Source organism: Ovis aries, chromosome 9, assembly GCF_016772045.2.
Source record: "Ovis aries strain OAR_USU_Benz2616 breed Rambouillet chromosome 9, ARS-UI_Ramb_v3.0, whole genome shotgun sequence".
NCBI classification, from domain to species: Eukaryota; Metazoa; Chordata; class Mammalia; order Artiodactyla; family Bovidae; genus Ovis; species Ovis aries.
The window spans coordinates 30,548,786-30,570,082 of NC_056062.1; positions in this window are offsets into that span (position 1 = coordinate 30,548,786).

A 21,297-nucleotide genomic window follows, 5' to 3' on the forward strand; every position below is an offset into this window, starting at 1 on the left:
GAACACAATGTATACAATTTTTACATGGTTTTTTATTTACACAGATAGCTTCAGGGTTTCATTTTCATGAATCAACTGAAACCAATAACTATATTAAAAAAATCAACTTTTATATTGTCAGTGCCTCTTTCTGTCATACTGAATTTATTATTTTAAAGTGACTGAAATGTGAAAGACCTAGGTGACAGTGCTTTTCTTTCTCACAGACCCCCTAACTCAACACACTTTATCTGTTGGTAAAGTATTAAAATTTTCTGGTACATTCTAAAACATGGTAGGAAATATAAATAAACAGTTTTATGTGGTCAACGATAGAATGCTTCCAATGTTAGTAAGCCACAGTCTAAAGGCAAGGTTAGATTTTGACTCTATCTGCTATATTATCTCCCCAGAGGGTGTGCATTTCTGAAGAAATAATGAAGCCTGATTAGGACAGATCTTAAAACAAGGATAGGTAAAGTGAATTTTTCGTTAACCTGAAGAATGGGGAAAATGGAGGTTTTTTGTTATGGAAAATCCATTATTTAATTTTTTTAATTAAAAAAAATTTATGGGGTAATAATTGATTTACAACGTTGTGTTAGTGTACATCCAAATTATACTTTTAAAGTGACATCCAAATTATACTTTTAAGAGGTCAAATTTTTATGTATTTTTGCATTCAATATAAATATTCAAGCATATATAATAGAAATGGGAAGTAGGATGCTGGTACTTTTCTGGCAGGCAGTGCTATCAATTAATCAGCCAGCCTGATGCTGATTGTCATAAAACACCAACTGAAGCAAGTTTCGTAGGAGTCCTAATGGCAACTTGATTGATTGTTGTGGCAATAATGAAGATTACAAAGATTTCTTTATAGATGGGTTCTGGAGAATGACCTACGGTACTCATGCTGAAAATTAAAGCTCAGGTCCATTAATTCTCAGCACATTCACAAGTTTTGAATGAGAAATCCTCATTGATGCCCGTTTAAAAAATCTCTTATTGTCTAGAGACATAGAACTGATATTGTATAAAAAGGATCACAACATTTAATTGTGTAAGTAGTTGAATTATATCTTAGTTGAATTGATAGTCTTACCAAGATTCCCGTGAAAAATAAGCACATTGATTGGGACAGAATGGGATCCTGAAACTTCTAATGGGGGCACATGGTGGACCCGCATGAAACTGATAATCTCCAGTCTTTAAGTCACTGTTACATCTTTTGCTGCTGCTAAGTCGCTTCAGTCGTGTCCTACTCTGTGCGACCCCATACACGGCAGCCCACCAGGCTCCTCCGTCCCTGGGATTCTCCAGGCAAGAACACTGGAGTGGGTTGCCATTTCCTTCTCCAATGCATGAAAGTGAAAAGTGAAAGTGAAGTCACTCAGTCATGTCTGACTCTTTGCAATCCCATGGACTGTAGCCTACCAGGCTCCTCCATCCATGGGATTCTCCAGGCAAGAGTACTGGAGTGGGTTGCCATTGCCTTCTCCAGCATCTTTTGCTATGGGGAGCTTGTTCTTGGCATCTGAGAAAATTAGCCTTCAGTGGTTTTAAAACCCTATGAAAACATTACTAGGGTATATGTCATGGAAAAGGAATGTATATTCTCCTCAAGACCAAATAGAACTATCCCGTTTACCATTAGACTCATAAATAGAATCAAAACTCAGTGTGCTTCAAGCGAATGAGTACACACTCATACTCTATTTCTTCAATAGAAGAAAACTTACCAAAAGAATTTCAATGCTTTGTTAATATATACCTGCAGAAGAGTATGTGTGGAGTGGATTCTAAAGCTGAAAGACCAATGAAGCTGAAATATAATACACAATTGGACCTAACTCAACCATGTGCATACATTTAGTAGAGATTCCATATTTTATGATTTGGCTCTTTAACTGGAGGTAGATCTAAATTTTAATTGTTTGATTAACTGATACTTAGATAAAATTTAATTCATTGACGTTGAGATGTCAGAGCTTCCCTGGCATGATATAAAGGGGATTCAGATAATTTGGGATTAGAATGCAGGCCTGGATTTATTATCTGTGTGTTGCACACTTATCCACCACAATTACACTTCATGAGAAAGTTTGTAAAAGATTGTCTTTACCAACACATTGAAAAATATATTTGTGATGGAGCAATAACATCCTTTAAATTTTTGGCTGCTCTCCTTTACAGAGCTATTATGATTATAGGGCATGTGGCTGTAGTCCCTGACTTCAATAGGGTGAAAGCATCCTAGAAGAGCAGAAGCCAGGAGTTAGCACTTAATCACCAAAGACTGTTGTTATTTAGTCACTAAGTCATGTCAGACTCTTTTCTGGCCCCATAGACTGTAGCCCACTAGGCTACTCTGTCCATGGGATTTTCCAGGCAAATACTGGAGTGGGTTGTCATATCCTTCTTCAGAGGATCTTCCCCATCCAGGGATCGAACATGTGTCTCCTGCATTGGCAGGTGGATTCTTTACCACTGAACTACCTGGGAAGCCTAATTACCAAAGACAAGCCTGGCTGATTCAGCATGAAGGGAAAAAGACACACACTGAGAATGTCTTGGCCCATGTAGACTTTTGGCAGTGCTGAATTGAATACTGTGTCCTTCGGAATGAAATGTATGTGTGGTCTACTAGACTGTTTCTTAATCTAGGTAATAAGAAGAGCTTCAGAATGGTTGGGGCTTGGAAGTGATGTTGGTAAGAGGAATGAAGGTATTTTCTAGGCTGAGAAAAGCATTCAAGATCTTGATTAGTGTGCTGGTTACATGTTGTATACATTTATCAAACCTTGTTAAGGTGTCCAACTTAGTATACATGCTTTTATTTTTTTATTTCTGTTAGTTTTATCTCAATAAAATAAACAATAAAGTGTTACATCACTGATAAAATTACATAATAACAAGCCATCATTCCTATTTTTCCCAGGCATATCCTAACTTAACCCAAGCTTGTTTCCATTCTCATCTCATACCACTTACTCCACGAGAAAACTGCAGTTTACTCCAGTTGCAGTTGCTTATATTCTAGTTCTTTCAACATGTCAAGATACTCCCAGACCAAGCTTTTTTCATTTAATCCTCATTCAGTCCTGCAATATTGTTCCCCTTGAGCATCGAAGAATTGATGCTTTTGAACTGTGGTGTTGGAGAAGACTCTTGAGAGTCCCTTGGACTGCAAGGAGATCCAACCAGTCCATTCTGAAGGAGATCAGCCCTGGGATTTCTTTGGAAGGAATGATGCTAAAGCTGAAACTCCAGTACTTTGGCCACCTCATGCGAAGAGATGACTCATTGGAAAAGACTGTGATTCTGGGAGGGATTGGGGGCAGGAGGAGAAGGGGATGACAGAGGATGAGATGGCTGGATGGCATCACGGACTCGATGGACGTGAACTTGGGTGAACTCCGGGAGTTGGTGATGGACAGGGAGGCCTGGCATGCTGCGATTCATGGGGTGGCAAAGAGTCAGACATGACGGAGTGACTGAACTGAACTGAACTGAATGTTGATAACATTAAAGATAATAATAATAATACCTAATATTGCAAGTTAATATCATAAGTGTCATGCTTTAGTAGGCATGTACTATTACCATTACCTTTTTATAGATATAGAAATTGTAGTATGAGATATTATTTAAACTTTCCAAAGTTGTAAAGTGAGTGTAAAGTAAGTGACAGAACAGGATTTAAGCAATCTGGCTCCAGAGAAAAATTTCTAAACAGATAGAGATGTTATTATCTACCCCCATTCATTCACATCTCTGCTTAGCTGTTACTTTGACAAGAGACATTTTAAATCTGAGTTCCATTGTCCTTTAATGCTATCTTTTTACTATGACTTATATTCATCATAGATTATATTAACAGCTAACACATATGTTTATGCATTCGTATATCTACTGTTTCTACTAGAATTTGTGCTGTATAAGAGCTAAGACCTCAAGTATTTTATCATCAGTTACTTGATCTATATAGATATATAATAGATCTACAATACCTAGAATAGTACCAAGCTAATTGTATGCACTCTTTGTGAAAACTGATTAAATTTTGTAAACAGCACCATATGTCAGTATTATTGCATCCATTTTAAAGAAAAATAAATTGTAAAATAGCAGAGCTCTGCTAAATGTCAGATAATGATAAGTTAATCATTATCTTGGGGGTAATATAAAAGTGGTTTTATATAACATAAAACACCATACTCTTTTTTTAATTTTTAATTAATTTATTTATTTTAATTGGAGGCTAATTACTTTACAATATTGTAGTGGTTTTTGCCATACATTGACATGAATCAGCCTTGGGTGTACATATGTCCCCCATCCTGAAACCCCCTCCCACCTCCCTCCCCATCCCATCCCTCTGAGTCATCCCAGTGCACTAGCCCTGAGCACACTGCCTCATGCATTGAACCTGGACTGGCGATCTGTTTCACATATGGTAATATACATGTTTCAATGCTATTCTCTCAAATCATCCCACCTTCACCTTCTCCCACAGAGTCCAAAAGTCTGTTCTTTATATCTGTGTCTCTTTTGCTGCCTCACATATAGGGTCATCGTTACCATCTTCCTAAATTCCATATGTATGCGTTAATATACTGTATTGGTGTTTTTCTTTCTGACTTACTTCACTGTTTATAATAGGCTCCAGTTTCATCCACCTCATTAGAACTGATTCAAATGCATTCCTTGTAATAGCTGAGTAATATTCTATTGTGTATATGTGCCACAGCTTTCTTATCCATTCATCTGCTGATGGGCATCTAGGTTGCTTCCATGTCCTGTCCTGGCTAATGTAAACAGTGCTGTGATGAACATTGGCGTACACCTGTCTCTTTCAATTTTGGTTTCCTTAGTGTATATGCCCAGCAGTGGGATTGCTGAGTTGTATGGCAGTTCTATTTCCAGTTTTTTAAGGAATATCCACACTGTTCTCCATAGTGGCTGTACTAGTTTGCATTCCCACCAACAGTATAAGAAGGTTCCCTTTTTTCCACACCCTCTCCAGCATTTATTGTTTGTAGACTTTTTGATAGCAGTCATTCTGACAGGCATGAGATGGTATCTCATTGTGGTTTTGATTTGCATTTCTCTGATAATAAGTGATGTTGAGCATCTTTTCATGTAAAACACCATACTCTTAACCTTTTCTAAATATCATTTGTTAATATAATTTATCTGCCTTCTTAACTGGTTTAAGCCTCTCAAATTATTCCATGATGGTCTCTGATGTATAGAAATTCATTTGACTTTAATTTTCTCATGCTTCTATAAAGCAAATTTCTCCTATACTTTAGATCTTGTTTTTTTCTCAGATTTATTTTGTGTCCTGATATTTCCATATATACTTGTTTTGCCACCCTGATAAAATGAGAAGAAAAAGTGTATTGCTGGCATAAATAAGAATATTCTGTGAAGATTAGATACTTTACATAGAAGACAAATCATAGAAAGCTGATGTAAGGAACCATCCCAAGCATAGTGGGTTCATAATGGCCTCCAGTACTTGGGGACAACATCAGTACATGGTAAGTTTGGCAACTTCTTCCATTGTCAAAGTCAAAACCTCTGAAGACAAAGAAGCAGAGTACATCTATTCATAAACATACGTGTGCTCAGTTGCTCAGTCATGTCTTACTCTTTGCGACTTCATGCACTGTAGCCCACCAGACTCCTTCTGTCCATGGGATTTCCCAGGCAAGAATACTGGAGTGAGTTGCCATTTCCTTCTCCAGGGGGTTGTACAGATATCTCCTGTGTCTCCTGCATTGCAGGCAGATTCTTTACCACTGAGTCACCCAGTATAATGGTTAAAACCGAAGACAATTGCCAGTAATTTTTACCATTCTTTTCTGTGGAATCATTTTAATCCAAGCCTTTATCCTATAGCCTTCAACAAAACACCTAAAATATCAAAAATAGGTTTTAAAAAACTTAGTCAATTAGGGAAGGAAGAGGTAAATATATTTGGGTAAGAATTTGTTTTACAGAAAGAGACTCACAGACTTAGAGAATGATCTTATTATTGCTGGGGGGTAGGATGAGGGGATGGGGGAAGGGATAGTTAGGGATTTGGGGATGGACATGTACACACTGCTATGTTTAAAGCAGATAATCAACAAGGACCTACTGTTCCTTGTTCAGCACACAAAACTCTGCTTAACATTATGTGGCAGCTTGGATGCAAGTGGAGTTTGGGGGAGAACAGATACATGTATCTGTATGGCTGAGTCCCTTCCCTGTTCACCTGAAACTCACTACATTGTTAATAGGCTATACCCCAATGCAAAATAAAAAGTTTTAAAAAATTAAATAATAAAATAAAATAGATAACTAAAAAAGGAATTTCTTTTATTGTTTTAAACATTACAATGTAGTTTTCAATTTTGATTACCCTCCACATTATCAGATTCTCTGTTAAGGATCTGAGATTTTTTTCAGTATTTAAGATAGTCACCATCTCTACCCTCATTCTGCTTCGAAAGTAGCTTTGATAACAGTGATGCACGAATACTTATCAGTATGAAGAAGGCTCCAAATGATTGTTCAGTATTCTGGAAATGTAGCACTAGGGAAGATTAACAGGATTTTCTCACTCTGCTGTTTTGGTGAAGTATGATGTTTAGGCTGAGAGGAAAAAAGATAATTAGGGGAAAGGTAAGGAAAATATTGATTACTGGGAGGCAGCATTAGTGCCAGAAAACGTAGCAATCATGTAGATACTTAGGTGGGGAGGATAATATAATTTTCAAACAATGAAAAAAATAAAAAAGAGTGTCAACGCTTGTGAACAATAAGTGTGGAGCATTAAAGCTAGATCATTTAGGGAATTTTAGAGAATTAATTCTAGACTTTGGACTTTATTCCAATTACTATGAAAAACTTTGGAGACATTGAAGTTCACATTTCCCTTATGAAATTATCAGACAAAACAGAGTGAAATAAGTTGGTTGGGGAGTTAACAATGGATTCTGCCTGCTCAGTTGCTCGATTGTGTCCAATTCTTTGCGACCCCATAGACTGTAGCCCACAAGGCTCCTCTGTCTATGGGATTCTCCAGGCAAGAATACTGGAGTGGATTGCCATTTCCTTCTCCAGGGTGCCTTCCCAACCCTGGGACCAAACCTGCATCTCCTGCATTGACAGGCAGATCCTCAACTACTGAGTCACCTGAGAAGCCCTTAACAATGGATGATGTGCCTCATTTTCTTTTAGATATTTTTCCTCTTTTTTAATTGGGATATAATTGTTTTACAATGCTGTGCTAGTTTCTGCCATACAACGAAGTGAATCAGCCATACCTATATGTATATCCCTTCCCTCCGGAACCTTGCTCCCACCCCCTCATCCCACCCCTCTAGGCCATCACAGAGGACCAGGCTGAAAAAACAAACAAACAAAAAAGCAACAGATGATGAGAACCAGTTAGAGAACATCATTTAAGGTGAAAGATGTTGGAAGGTCTGACTATATTTAATATAATGGCAAGCAAATATTTATGGTTAACTATTTATTACAGTGCTAAAATATAGAATAATTTGAACCATATTGGAGCTTTTTAAAAGAAAAGCAAAGTTTATTATATTTTTAAAACTCAAACTGCCTGCCAAGTTTTTGATGAATAGAGAATACAAAGTACCTAGCACTGAGTGAAAGATAGTTTGAGAGCCAAGATTAAAAAAAAAACAAAACCAAAACATGAAAAATTATTTTTAAGGGCATTCAGGATTCCAGCTTGTGAAGTGGAATGAGTACTACTTTTAAATGTTTTTCTCATTTATCTTTTGTTTATTTTTCTAATATTTAATATTGTTCCTATTGTATGGAATAATTATGTATTTATAAATATGTGGATCATTGTTAAATTTGTATGAATACATAAATAGATGAATTAATAGTAAATAACTGAGCCAAAAATTATATATGATTTTAGAATATAGGGGTCCGATTTAAACAAGTTGTTCTACAGGAGATTAACTCAGGTTCACATGGTTCTGGTTTAGTCAAAACTATCTGTATTAAACATACACTTACTGTATTAAACTTAGAGCACATTTTAACTGGGATATTAAAGAACTAGTATGTAAAAAGTTTTCTTTTTAAGCATTACTTAAGGTTATTCTTTCACTTGTCTGCAAACATATATTTATGCGAAGATTTCTCTACTTGACCTTATGATGTAAAAAGCTGGAAGGAGCACTGTTTCCAGCTTAACAACATGCACTGGATAATCTTAAAACCCACAACCTTTTTTTTTTTTTTAAAGATGTTTTTGATGTGGCCCGTCTTTAAAGTCTTTATTGTAATTGTTATAATATTGCTTCTGTTTTATGTTTTTGGTTTTTTGGCCTTGAGGCATGTGGGATCTTCAGTGCCCCAATCAGAGATTGAACCCACAACCCCTGCATTGAAAGGTGAAGTCTTAACCACTGGACCACCAAGGAAGTCCCTAAAATCACAACCTTTCTTAAATTCATGTGAGAGGTGAGGTCCCACTGAAACCAACTAACCCAAAATTGAAGGGAAGATAGACGTCACTAAGGAGAGACCAGACAAGCAGACTTGCTCATCTGGAGCAGCTGCTGGATTTTAGATGACTATAGGAATAATTGAGCTAAAAAATGTGGTAGAGTTATTGTAGCTACTTGTGAACCAATATGATAGTAGGGGCATCCTAAGCTGCAGAAACATGAAGGGGATTCCTGCCTCCATGAAAGCTCTTTTTCATGGGCCTCAACAAGGGTCCAACAAAGCTGGAAAACTGAGGAAGCCTCCTCTTGAGAACGACCTCGTGGAGGGCCACCATGCTGCTGCAGGAAGGAAGATGCCCTTGCATCTCCTGCGTCATCCTGGAGCACACGGAGGAAGAACAGCTAATTCCCTCCCCCTCAGAATAAGGATGAAGACACATTGCTGCTGAAGAAAGGGAACAGTAAACCTGTGTGCAGAGCAGGGGCAAGGACACAATCCAGAGCCCAGATCATCAATGGAAAGTTTCACTGAGAAGACCTCATATAGAGACCCAGGACTCCAGTTATCCATCCATTGGGTCTTAATTCTGAATCACATCCTGCTTTGTCCTATGTGATAAGCATTAGTTTTTTCTTTGAAAGAACACTGGAGAAGACAGGTTTTCTTCCTGGTTCTGGGATGCTTTGCTTCCTTTTGTTTCAGTGGTAGGGGCTGGTGTGTAGACCCTTGATGGAGCTGCCCCCATCACTAAGAGCTTCCTGTGTAACAATGCCTCCACAGCTACCTTTTTTGATCCTTCTGTGGGAGCCCCAGGCAACTTCTCAGAAAGTTTCACGGCACCCTCCCCTCTGCTGGCATCTTCCCAATGAAGTTCTGGTGAGCCCAGCTGGTGCCCGGCCACATTTCCTGCAAGTTCTTCAACACACTCTGCTGACAGCTTGACAGCTTCCTGGTGAATTTCTTGCCCACCCACCTCAGCCTGATATATGCTTTTTTGGTGGGGCGGGGGGGAGGGGAGAATCACTGCCTGCCACTCCTGGTTCACAGTTCTTTGCCTAACATCCTCAAATTACCAGTGTTCCAAGGGTATATTTTTAGCTTGTCAGTCTTGGTTTGTAGTTTTCAACCCACCTGACTGTTGATCAGCTCTGATCAAGCACAGCTCAACAAATATATATGCTGGAACCCATAAACTTCAACAAAATCTGAAGCTTACAGAGGATTATCCCCTCCAATGCCTGTATATTCCCTGGGTGTTCTCTATAAGCAGTTTAAGATTCTTTAGAATTTTCTTTTATTCCCTTTTAGTAATCAATTCTTTGAAAATAATTCATAATTCTTTCCTATTATTGTGTGATTTCCATCTTCTAACTAGACCTTAAGTGACACAGAATTGGTACTCTAAGTGATCCTAGAAGATAGATTCACAACGATGAGATTTGGGACTGATTTAATCCTGCTTTTAGGGCTGAGCCGAAGGGATGGGTTGTACCATTTATTAATTTCTTACCTCTTAGTTCTAAATTTACCAAATGGCTTTGTTTGTGACACTGGAACTTAAAAAAAAAAAGTTTTGACAGTAAAGGGCACTGGAGGGACACTAAGAGAAGGAGGCTTTTCATCCTGGTTCAAAAATATGTCATTTGTAATATGGGAAGTTGGATTAGGATAAACTGACACCAGGGAGAGCAGACTCTCAGTGAATCTCAGCAGCACTCTCACAGTTGGTTTTACAGTCTAGTTGGTTTTCTGGATGAGTCAGCAGCATCGTTTAGGGCAGCTTCCCTGTAAGACCTGGAGCCCCAGCAGGCTTCCACAGATGCCTCACCTGACTTCCCTGAGGCAAGTCCAGTGGCTCTCCCAAAGGACAATATCTAGGCAAGTTCTACAAGTTCTCCATTCAATTTCCTGGAAAATTTAGCAGCAACCCATGTGGACAGATTCCTGTTGAATTATGTGAAAACTTCAGGTTTCACCACATTGAACACTGTCCTCACAAGGTCAGTTTCCTGATTCTGCAAGCTCCATAGCCAGCTTCCCTAAGTGTTTATCTACCCTCCTTCCTCCTCAGCTCACTGTTTCCCAGTGTCCTTCTGCAGAATACAGCTTATGCCCTATCTAGCATTCCGGCAACTTCGAAAGTGCCCCTCAACTCCTCTCCCCCCCCAAAAAACAGATTCACAGCAAATTTCTTTGGCACCTTAGAAAGTGGTTTCCTGTTCACTGAATGCAGCCTTTTGGTACTCCAGTGGGGAATTTTCTGCATGCCATTTCCAGCTCATACTTCTTTGCCCACCAACCTCATCCCACAAACACTCCAGTGCCAACTGTGGAAAATATTTTGCTGGGGAGTAACTCAAGAGATTGCTCCACTCTGCATTGCCATGCTATCATACACACTTCAACAACTGGATTCCAGCCTTGGGAAGCAACCACAGTTTGATGGTTTTTTTTCACTCTTGGATACTTTTGACTATTGGATACTCCCCTAAGGATATTCTAAGGATATCTAAGGATATTCTTTTGAGGTCTCCTTATCTTTTAGTAATATTTAATTCCTTGTTCATAGTTAATCAACACTTATATGAAAAATTCCCATTTCATATTACTCTGAGATATCTGCCTACTGCCTGGATCAGACTAATACATTCAAAAGGCAAGTACATGAGTCTACTTTCAAGATGGCAGAGTAGAAGGACTTGAGCTCACCTCCTCTCATGAAAACACCAAATCACAAGTAACTGCAGAACAACCATCAGCAAAAAAGACTGACATCTACCTGAAAAGATATTCCACATCCAGAGACAAAGAAGACAGTAGAAGGGGCATGTACTTAATACAATCAAATCCCACACCTGCTGGGTGGGTGACCCACAGACTGGAAAATAATGGTATCATAGATTCTCCCACAGGTTTGAGAGTTCTGAGTCCCACATCAGGCTTCACAGTCTAGAGGTCTGGCATCAAGAGGAGGAGCCCCAGAGCATTAGTTTTTGAAGGTCAGTGGTGCTTGATTCCAAAAACTCCACAGGACTGGGAGAAACAGAAACTCCACTCTTGTAGGGTGCATATAAAGTCTCATTTGCACCAGGACCTAGGAAAAAATCAGTGACATTTTAGGAGCCTAAGGAAAGCTTACCTGCTGGTCTTGAAGGGTCTCCTGGGGAAATGGGGTGGTTTTGGTTCACTATAGGAACAAAGACACTTGTGACAGAGATACTAGGGAGCACTCTTGTCATTATGTGAGGTGTTTTGGAGTCTGCCATTTTGACACCAAGACCTGGCCCCACCTAATAGCCCATAGGTTCCAAGGCCGGGATACCTCACCCAAACAACAAATAGCACACAGCCCCATCCACCAGCAGATTGGCTGCCTAGAGTCTTCCTGAGCCCACAGCCACCTCTGGACACACTTCTTAACATAGCCTTTCCCACCTGACAGACCCAACAACCAGTGGGTAGGCACCATCTCCTCCCACCAAGAAATAGATACAAGCTCCTTAGACAGACTCATCCACTAGGGGCAGACATCAGAAGCAAGAGGAATCACAACACTGAAGCTGCAGAACAGGCACCATAAATATAGAAAGTTAGACAAAATGAGATGGCTGCTGCTGCTGCTAAGTCACTTCAGCGTGTCCGACTCTGTGTGACTCCATAGACTGCAGCCCACCGGGCTCCGCTGTCCCTGGGATTCTCCAGGCAAGAGTACTGGAGTGGGTTGCCATTGCCTTCTCCGTATAAGAGTAAAATGTACTAAAAATTAGTACAATGGATAGGAATAATGTATTGGGAGTATACTGTTCGAGTTTCTTCAGATAAGTTCAGTTCAGTTCAGTCACTCAGTCGTGTCCGACTGTGACCCCATGAATCGCAGCACTCCAGGCCTCCCTGTCCATCACCAACTCCCGGAGTTCACTCAAACTCATGTGCATCGAGTTGGTGATGTCATCCAGCCATCTCATCCTCTGTCGTCCCCTTCTCCTCCTGCCCCCAATCCCTCCCAGCATCAGGGGCTTCTCCAATGAGTCAACTCTTTGCATGAGGTGGCCAAAGTATTGGAGTTTCAGCTTCAGCATCAGTCCTTCCAGTGAACATCCAGGACTGATCTCCTTTAGAATGGACTGGTTGGATTTCTTTGCAGTCCAAGGGACTCTCAAGAATCTTCTCCACCACCACAGTTCAAAAGCATCAATTCTTCAGTGCTCAGCTTTCTTCACAGCCCAACTCTCACATCCATACATGACCACTGGAAAAACCATAGCCTTGACTAGATAGACCTTTGTTGGAAAGTAATATCTCTGCTTTTGAGCTCCTTAGATTACAGCAAAAGTGTCATAATGTAATTTGAATACGCAGTGAAGTGAAAGTCGCTCACTTGTACCTGACTCTTTGCAACCCCATGGACCATACAGTCCATGGAATTCTCCAGGCCAGAATATTGGAGTGGGTAGCCTTTCCCTTCTCCAGAGGATCTTCCCAACCTAGGGATCGAACCCAAGTCTCCCACATTGCAGGCAGATTCTTAACCTGCTGAGCCACAAGGGAAGCCCATTTTGAATATAGACCACATTTATTTAAATATATATATTGCAAATTTGGGACTTCCCAGATGGCTCAGTGGTAAAGAATCTGCCTACGAATGCAGGAGACATAAGAGATGTGGGTTCAGTCCCTGGGTTGGGAAGATCCCTTGGAGAAGGAAATGGCAACCCACTCCAGTATTCTTGCCTGGGAAATCCCAGGGACAGAGGAGCCTGGTGGGCTACAATCCATGGAGTGGCAGAAGAGTTGGACACAACTGAGCAACTACACAACAATAAATTGCAAATTCAAGGACATCTACTGAGAACACACATTACTTTTTAAATAGTTCTAACTAATATTCTAATTATAAATACAAAATAGCAAAATAATAAAGGAACACTCAATCCAAAAGAAGCTGAAAAAAGTAAAAGAAAAAAACAACAGATGAAATGAATAGAAAACAGCTGGGAGGATTTTAATTCAACCATATCAAAAATCACATTAAATTTCAAAGATTTAATCCAGGGATTAGCAAATTACAGTCCAAGGGCCAACCCAGCCATGCACATTTGTTTGCATATTGATTGTAGCTGCTTTTACACTACACTGGTAACTGATTAATTATGACAGAGACCTAATGGACTGGAAATATGAAAATATTTATGATCTGGTCTTTTTCAGAAATGTTTACCAATGTTTGTTCTAAGCACATCAATGAAAAAAATAAATCTGAGGTTCTTAGTTTAAATAAAAAAGGAGAGAACCAACTACATGCTACGTACAGCAAAGCCACTTTCAACACTAAAATACATATAGATTAAAAATAAAAGAACTGAAAGGTAGACAACCACAATCAAAATTTTAAAAAGAATCAGAGTAGTTTACATATATTTTGTATATATTTACACATAAACAAACATAATTTTTGACTGTTCATGGTAGAATCAACATGTGTCATATTCTAGAGCTATAAAAATCTCAATAAATTAAGGAGAATTGAAATAATGCACAGTATGTTTTCTCACTAGAGTGAGAGGAAACTACAAATTGTGAACACACAAAAAAATGGGGGAAATGGCCAAATATCTGGGATTTCTTTTTCTCCTTGCTTTTCACTTCTCTTCTTTTCACAGCTATTTGTAAGGCCTCCCCAGACAGCCAGTTTGCTTTTTTGCATTTCTTTTCCATGGGGATGGTCTTGATCCCTGTCTTCTGTACAATGTCATGAACTATGTCCATCCATAGTTCCTCAGACACTTTACTAGATCTAGTCCCTTAAATCTATTTCTCACTTCCACTGTATAATCATAAGGGATTTGATTTAGGTCACACCTGAATGGTCTAGTGGTTTTCCCTACTTTCTTCAATTTAAGTCTGAATTTGGCAATGAGGAGTTCATGATCTGAGCCACAGTCAGCTCACAGTCTTTTTTTTGCTGGCTGTATAGAGCGTCTCCATCCTTGGCTGCAGAGAATATAATCAATCTGATAACTGATAATTTTGGTGTTGACCATCTGGTCATGTACATGTGTAGAGTCTTTCCTTGTGTTGTTGGAAGAGGGTGTTTGCTATGACCAGTGCATTGTCTTGGAAAAACTCTATTAGCCTTTGCCCTGCTTCATTCCATATTCCAAGGCCAAACTTGCCTGTTACTCCAGGTGTTTCTTGACTTCCTACTTTTGCATTCTAGTCCCCTATAATGAAAAGGACATCTTTTTGGGTTTTAGTTCTAGAAGGTCCTGTAGGTCTTCATAGACCGTTCAACTTCAGCTTCTTCAGCATTATTCGTTGGGGCATAGACTTGGATTACTGTGATATTGAATGGTTTGCCTTGGAAACAAACAGAGATCATTCTGTCGTTTTTGAGATTGCATCCAAGTACTGCATTTCGGACTCTTTTGTTGACCATGATGGCTACTCCATTTCTTCTGAGGGATTCCTGCCACAGTAGTAGATATAATGGTCATCTGAGTTAAATTCACCCATTCCAGTACATTTTAGTTCACTGATTCCTAGAATGTTGACGTTCACTCTTGCCATCTCCTGTTTGACCACTTCCAATTTGCCTTGATTCATGGATCTAACATTCCAGGTTCCTATGCAATATTGCTCTTTACAGCATTGGATCTTGCTTCTATCACCAGTCACATCCACAACTGGGTACTGTTTTTGCTTTGGCTCCATCCCTTCATTCTTTCTGGAGTTATTTTTCCACTGATCTCCAGTAGCATATTGGGCACCTACCAACCTGGGGAGTTCCTCTTTCAGTATCCTATCATTTTGCCTTTTCATACTGTTCATGGGGTTCTCGAGACAAGAATACTGAAGTGGTTTGCCATTCCCTTCTCCAGTGGACCACATTCTGTCAGACCTCTCCACTGTGACCTGCCCATCTTGGGTGGTTCCACATGGCATGGCTTAGTTTCATTGAGCTAGACAAGGCTGTGGTCCATGTGATCAGATTGACTAGTTTTCTGTGAGTGTGGTTTCAGTATGTCTACCCTCTGATGCCCTCTTGCAACACCTACTGTCTTACTTGGGTTTCTCTTACCTTGGACGTGGGGTATCTCTTCATGGAAAGTTATAAGCATCTGAATGCAGAGTTCCAAAGAATAACAAGGAGAGATAAGAAAGCCTTCCTCAGAGATCAATGCAAAGAAATAGAGGACAACAACAGAATGGGAAAGACTAGAGATCTCTTCAAGAAAATTAGAGATACCAAGGGAACATTTCATGCAAAGATGGGCTCCATAAAGGACAGAAATGGTATGGACCTAACAGAAGCAGAAGATATTAAGAAGAGGTGGCAAGAACACACAAAAGAACTGTACAAAAAAGATCTTCACAACCAAGATGATCACGATGGTATGATCACTTACCTAGAGCCAGACATCCTGGAATTGAAGTTAAGTGGGCCTTAGAAAGCATCACCATGAACAAAGCTAGTGGAGGTGATGGAATTCCGGTTGAGCTATTTCAAATCTTGAAAGATAATGCTGTGAAAGTGCTGCACTCAATATGCCAGCAAATTTGGAAAACTCAGCAGTGGCCACAGGACTGAAAAAGGTCCGTTTTCATTCCAATCCCAAAGAAAGGCAATGCCAAAAATGCCCAAACTACGACACAATTGCACTCATCTCACACACTAGTAAAGTAATGCTCAAAATTCTCCAAGCCAGGCTTCCGCAATACATGAACTGTGAACTTCCAGTTGTTCAAGCTGGTTTTAGAAAAGGCAGAGGAACCAGAGATCAAATTGCCAACATCTGCTGGATCATGGAAAAAGCAAGAGAGTTCCAGAAAAACATCTATTTCTGCTTTATTGACTATGCCAAAGCCTTTGACTGTGTGGATCACAATAAACTGTGGAAAATTCTGAAAGATCTGGGAATACCACACCACCTGACCTGCCTCTTGAGACACCTATATGCAGGTCAGAAAGCAATAGTTAGAACTGGACATGGAACAACAGACTGGTTCCAAATAGGAAAAGTAGTACGTCAAGGCTGTATATTGTCACCCTGCTTATTTAACTTATATGCAGAGTACATCATGAGAAACCTTGGGCTAGGGGAAGCACAAGCTGAAATCAAGATTGCCAGGAGAAATATCAATAACCTCAGATATGCAGATGACACCACCCTTATGGCAAAAGCTGAAGAGGAAGTAAAAAGCCTCTTGATGAAAGTAAAAGAGGAGAATGAAAAAGTTGGCTTAAAGCTCAACATTCAGAAAACTAAGATTATGGCATCTGGTCCCATCACTTCATGGGAAATAGATGGGGAAACAGTGGAAACAGTGTCAGACTTCATTTTTTCGAAAAGCACTGCAGTGCTTTCCAAAAGCACTGCAGATGGTGATTGCAGCCATGAAATTAAAAGACGCTTACTCCTTGAAAGGAAAGTTATGACCAACCTACATAGCATATTCAAAAGCAGAGACATTACTTTGCCAACAAAGGTCTGTCTAGTCAAGGCTATGGTTTTTCCAGTGGTCATGTATGGATGTGAGAGTTGGGCTGTGAAGAAAGCTGAGCACCAAAGAATTGATGCTTTTGAACTGTGGTGTTGGAGAAGACTCTTGAGAGTCCCTTGGACTGCAAGGAGATCCAACCAGTCCATCCTAAAGGAGACCAGTCCTGGGTGTTCATTGGAAGGACTGATACTAAAGCTGAAATTCCAACACTTTGGCCACCTCATATGAAGAGTTGGCTCATTGGAAAAGACTGTGATGCTGGGAGGGATTGGGGGCAGGAAGAAAAGGGGACGACAGAGGATAAGATGGCTGGGTCGCATCACCAACGTGATGGACATGAGTTTGAGTAAACTCCAGGAGTTGGTGATAGACAGGGAGGACTGGTATGATGCGATTCATGGTGTCACAACTGAGCGACTGAACTGTATTGATCTGGGATTTACATGCTACATTAAAAAAACCATGGATAAAATGCTAATCACAGAAAGAAATAAAAATATTTTAAATTGAAGAGCAATTGAAATGCAGCATAGATAATTTATGGAATAACTAAAGTGGTGTTTGGGGGAGTTTTAGAGCTTTAAAGTTATCAAATTAGTTATTTAAATTTCCATCTTAAGAAACTAGGAAAAGAAAAAATATATCCAAAAGAAGCAGAAAAAATGGAATTAAGATCAGTGCTGAAAATGGAGTTAAGTACCAAAAATAATCTGGTTTTCAGCACTCTGTCAGTAAATAGTTGGAAATTGCAATTAAAAATACCCAAATAGCATCAAAATTATTAACTCTTACTTTTAAATTTCACTAAACAAGTACACTACCCAAAGTATGAAAACTAAAATATGCAGAGAAAAATTATAGAAGACTCCAATAAATGGAGGAATATACAGTGTTAATGGATCAAAGGGCTCAATCAATAACTTTATTGTTTATTCAAAACTCTTGCAGATACTGGAAAGTTCATGGATCTGACAATCTAAATAGAGATAATAGGTAATAGATATTATATCTAAATAGAGATAACAGATATATCTAAATAGAGATAATATATAATTACCTTTGGTAATGATTTTAGGTAAATATATTAGATCTAATTAAGTCTATGTTTATATATATATTTAGATTTTTTTACAAAGAATGAAGTAAAAATATTAAAATATAATCATTTATATAAACAGATATGCATGAAAGATATTTTTATCTACATGCAGATGGAGAAAATTTATGTGTTTTCATAGGTTCTGTATGCAGATCTGAGAGTTGAAGGATGGAGGTGTTATGGGTCATCTATCCTGTTCTTGTCTCCTGGACAGGTTTTGAGTTTCTGGAGAAAGAGGAGGGCTTATGAAATTCAAAGCACACAGCTGTATATGCATGTCTGGAACACAAACAGCTGTATATGCATGTCTGGGCAGGGAGGGAGGTGGCAATAGCTGAGAACCGTTTGTTACCATGTAGCAGTGGGAACACTGGTGGCTTCCAGGTGAATGGTGTTGAAAGATGGCCTGTTGCCAACCTAAAGTGAGTTTCAATCAGCAAATGTTTGAAAACAATTTTGAAGATGTCATCCAGGAGAGCCTTTAAGAAAAAGCAAATATAATCATTGCAGGCTTTGTCTTTAATTGTGCAACGGCTTTCCATTGCTTATGACAATAGTGAGTACAATGGTATACACTGTCTTAGTATCCCTGCATTTTATCTCACTGAACATTATATGGTTAATTAATAGTGTGATTAGTTGTTTAACATTACTCTCCTTTACTAGAATGCAGTGTGCTATAAGGGTAGACACCAGGACTGTCTTTTTCATCAAGTTATCCCCAGATGTTATCAGCGAACTTAGCCCATTGGTTGAGTGAATGAATGGAAGAATGAATGCTCTTCTGGAATTTAAATTTGGAGTTTCCAAAAAAAGTAGTATATGTGTATTCTCCATATAAAGACATTGACCCAATGGTGGTGAAAAAAAATTGACTTTGTAGAGAAAAATCTCAGAGGTTTGCAAAGGGGTAAAATCTGAATATAAAGCACACTTGAGCTTCAAGTTTTTCATGCCAGACTTGGAAGTTTACTGTTTGGCTACAACTAGCAAGCATATGGTCTGCCTTGTAGAGACTGTGATTTAGTTCATCTGCTGAAGGGATTCCTAAAGCAGATTTCTCCAGTGTCTGTCATTGCACAGTGTTTCCCAGGCTTCCTCCTGTATCTCCTTTGACTACTTCAGTTCCAGAAAACTTCTTTATAAGAACACTGTGACTGTCTTTCAGCAACTCTAGTGATAAGATAACATTGGACTTTACCTTTCATTTCTAAGTTTCTTGACATTTATCTTCCCAGTGTTGATGCTTTCAACCCCTGCTATCTTCCTTAGATGCCTGCTAATCTCTTCTGATAGTTAGCATCCTGATGGACACCACAGCTCTCCACACAGACTCTTATCTGCTCCAGAAACTCCCACCCTCATGTCTTTTGCTACTGCACACTAAAAAAAAAAACCCCATATGTTCCAGAATAATCAGGAAGTTCTGTCAAATTTGATGAAATATTGTGAATAACATAATTGAATCCTCCTTGCTCACATCCTTTTTCCATTCAGATTTCTATACATCCTTATCTCAGGTGTTCCTGGGATGCCTAGCTTCTTTTTACAAGGATAATTTACAGAATTTAATGAATAATATGTACAAGTAATGAATTATAATTAAAGATCCACTATAAAATAGGCATTATTCTATGTACTTTGAATGTATTTTCTATAATTCTTATAATAGTTTTGCAAAATTGGAATTCTCTCATTTTCCAGATAGAGAACAGCCAGACACTATGGGTTCCATTTGACAGAGTTCACATCCTCATTTTGGGAGGCAAAATGTTGTCTCTGAGAGATCCTGGAAACCAATGCTAGTGATTCTTCACTCTGAATCTCTCCAGAATATAGGAGAAATTGAACTCTCCATCCTTAGCTCACAGAGAAGATGAATATTTCACAATATCAGTTTTTGTTATTCTGAAAAATGCAAGAAATGTCAGGGTTTTCTCTATCAAATAATTAGTAGATAAGTCCCCAAATTTCTCTAGCTTAACTGTAAAGAAGACTTTGGTCATAACTCCATAACTTGGAGACACAATTGGCTTTGATCTCATGGCTGTTGTCTTTAGGAATTAAGAGAAGCATCAGACTTATGTTGGTGTCGTGCCTTTGAAACTATACTTCAGCTTTATTCGTGTCTTAGCTTAATCTGCCCTTCTTAAAAATATTCTCTACACTGCTCCCTGATAGAAGCTCTAAATAAGAACATCATGTTATCTTTATGTAAAATCCTTTCATGCTTCTCATTTACCAAGCACAGACTTTTTACTGTGACATACAAGATGGTTCAGAATTTGTAGCCAGTGGAGGTCTCCATGCAATTAACACCCTGTCGTTCATTTCCTACCTTCTGTGTTCCAGCCATATGAGTGAGATTTAGTTGTTCCTGTATATCTTGTTATATTTGCTTACACTGTTTTCTTTACTCCCATCTCCCCTCATTTTTGTCCTCAGAAGCAACTGTTACTGATGGAATTGTATCATCCTTATCTTACTTCTCTGGTAGCTCAGACAGAAAAGTGTCTGCCTGCAATGCGGGAGACCCAGGTTCGATCCCTGGGTTGGGAAGATTCCCTGGAGAAGGAAATGGCAACCCACTCCAGTACTCTTGCCTGGAAAATTCCGTGGACTGAGGACCCTGGTAGGCTACAGTCCATGGGGTCGCAAAGAGTCGGACACGACTGAGCGACTTCGCTTTCACTTTCCTTTGTGTTAGGGATAGAAAGCAGTTGATAACCTCTGCATATCGACTCCTAAATAATTATGGCACTGTTGACATTCTAAGTATGTATATATTTACCTGACTTCTCTTTTTGCTAGGTTAAAGCTTCCTCCTTCACATACACTTGTACCTCAGTGCCTCACACATAGTTGGTTATAAGTTGTTAGTAATTGAATGTGTGAATGTTGGACTGTTTTCCAAAAAGATAGCTTGGTCAATAATATCCTTTTTTCTCTCCTTTTTAAAAATATTCATCAAGATTAAGAAGTCCCAGTATTTGAGTTTTTGTTTATTTAAATAAAGGAGACTGTATAAAAACAAAATGATCTTTATCAGTACAGCTCTGCCAACTCAGTTTTGCTACCATGAACTTAAGTTTAAAAAAGTCTTTTAAAAATGTTCCAAACATCAACACAAATATCAAAGAATGGAAGTAACATGGTAAAACTATGTTCAAAAATGGCAAACCCAGGGTATTTTGAGAGATGAGTGGATTTGATGGCATTTAGAA